Raw genomic sequence first — 2469 nt, forward strand, 5'->3', positions numbered from 1 at the left:
CATGGTACCAAAAATCTCTCTAACAGAACAACCCAATAATCCATTTTCTTCTTGGAAGAAATTTCAAGTCATACATATTAAGCTTTAACATCGTCATACAAATGAAACACCATAATTTCTCCAGCTTCATCGTCATACAAATAACAAGAGTGAACAGTGTTTAAACTACAATAATTTCACAATACTTTGCTGCTTTACAAAATTTAGCATCACCTACAACAATCCTAATAGAGAAATGTTCCAAGTATAGAATCCAAAGTTGATGCTGCGCGCCGGTGTACAAATCCAAATGCATTTGGTTTTCATTGGCTTGGTAACTCATCTGCATTTTTCACAGGAAAGAAAAGAACCCAACTATGAATAAAAACAGTTACTAAAAGATATGTTACAAATATTAAAAGTAAGAATGAAATGCTCAACATACCATTTTGAGGGCCCGTTTCTATGGGCACAACATCATCAAGCTGCTCATGTGTCAACGAACAATTATTTTCGCATTGTGAAATCAAGGCTGGTTGTGAGAAATCCATCTAAAAGTTATTCCACAAAAAAAAAAAAAAAAAAAAAAAAAAAAATCTTGATCAGAATGGATTCCAATAGCTAATCTCTAGCAAAGTCAATAGACCAAAAGCAATCTTGATCAGAATGTGAACCCCACTAAATGAAAAGGCAAAAATTACACTTCCCAAACACCCATTCTCAACAGTGACGAAATGGACCAAAACAAAGCATGCATATTCGGTTTAAACATTTTGTCGAACACCCGACGAGCATCTTCAAGAACTAAAAAATGAAAACAAAAAAAAACAACCAAAAATTATCACAACAAGAATCTGTGAATGGCCGTTGAGAAAGAAAAAAAAAAAAGCACATAACACTTCCCAAACACCCATTCTCAACAGTGACGAAATGGACCAAAACAAAGCATGCATATTCGGTTTAAACATTTTGTCGAACACCCGACGAGCATCTTCAAGAACTAAAAAATGAAAACAAAAAAAACAACCAAAAATTATCACAACAAGAATCTGTGAATGGCCGTTGAGAAAGAAAAAAAAAAAAGCACATAACACTTCCCAAACACCCATTCTCAACAGTGACGAAATGGACCAAAACAAAGCATGTATATTCGGTTTAAACATTTTGTCGAACACCCGACGAGCATCTTCAAGAACTAAAAAATTAAAACAAAAAAAACAACCAAAAATTATCACAACAAGAATCTGTGAATGGCCGTTGAGAAAGAAAAAAAAAAAAAGCACATAAAAAATCCAGTGGCAGACCATGGAGAGAGAGAGGGAGAGAGAGATACCGTACAGCGAGAATACGGTGGTCGGCTTCGTTCCTGATCGGTGTAGGGCAGTGCTCTGATGGGTGGTGGGCGCTCCCTCGTCGGAGATCCGTGGTACGGTGCTAGTGGGCGGCGAATCCTTTAGCTGTTGGGTCCGAGAGAAAGAGAAAGAGAGAGAGCTGGCAGAGGGGTGGCGGTCGGTCGGAGTGGCGCCGGTGGTTTGGTCGGTGGGGGAGGGTATGGTTGAGAGGGGAGGTTTGGGGGAAAAATGGGGGGAAATCGCGGGAAGAAAATTTTGGGTCTGAAAAATGTCTCTCTTCTCTCCACCCATCCCGCGTTTGGACGTTTGGTTTTTGTTTTTTTTTTTTTTTTTTTTTAATAAAAAAAGGAAAAAAAACGATGCCACGTGGGTTAAGGAGCCGGTCTCTAGCCGGACGCTTGACGTCCGTATAGACGAACCCCTTTTTAAGTTCCTTCGGTTGGTTTGTTACACAATTGAACTTCTTATATATATATATATATATTTCTTGTAAGATTTTGACAAGCCATGTATGGGTCTGCTTTGCATTTTCATGTATCAGAAAGGGCATTCATATACTCTTTATAGGCTGATCTGTCAAGGTTATTTTGGCTTTCTTATGCACTCTTTGAAGATGTTAGATTTGTTTTTCATGTCTATAGCTTGTTATCATTTATAAAACCAAAGATTGGAGGACCTTTATGGAAGCTAAGGAAGCTTAAGATTAGAATATCAATTGAAATTATCAAGCAAAAAAAAGAAAAAAAGAAGAAGAAGCAAAGACTGAAAATTCTGATTTAAATTAGACTTTTATTTTTTTAGGCTAAAAGTTAATACTAGGAATTCTGGAAGTTGATGCATGCAAACTGTTCTTGAACAAAAAAAAAATAGAACATGTGACATGGTTTGATTGTCTTCATTATGGCATCATTTTAAATGTAGCTCATCTTCTGAAGGGCTTGGTGTATGTTGTGGTATGAGTTAGTTGGCAAAGGGAAGGGCTGGAAGCTATATTATATATTTTGATAATTTTGATCATTCTCCTGGAATAGAGCTCCTTCTGCAACTTTAAATTGTTTATAATCTTTGTGATTTTAGGATAATATGTTAGTCAAATTTAACTTAGTTTTCAAGATTATTAGGAGTAACACCAAAGACA

At 36.5% G+C, this 2469-nt stretch overlaps 1 long non-coding RNA gene across 2 annotated transcripts; it reads right to left on the reverse strand.

Annotated features, from left to right (window-relative positions):
- On the reverse strand, nucleotides 1–1594 carry LOC133869753 (uncharacterized). Of its 2 annotated transcripts, none has more exons than XR_009900519.1 (3): nucleotides 1313–1594; nucleotides 425–530; nucleotides 1–322 (listed from the first exon to the last, which is right to left on the reverse strand). It is a non-coding gene; the product is annotated as an uncharacterized LOC133869753 (long non-coding RNA). The 2 variants fall into 2 exon arrangements; XR_009900520.1 differs by having other exon boundaries at nucleotides 1318–1592.
- Between the last annotated feature and the right edge of the window lie 875 nt (nucleotides 1595–2469).

This window comes from Alnus glutinosa, chromosome 5, assembly GCF_958979055.1.
Source record: "Alnus glutinosa chromosome 5, dhAlnGlut1.1, whole genome shotgun sequence".
Lineage (NCBI taxonomy): Eukaryota > Viridiplantae > Streptophyta > Magnoliopsida > Fagales > Betulaceae > Alnus > Alnus glutinosa.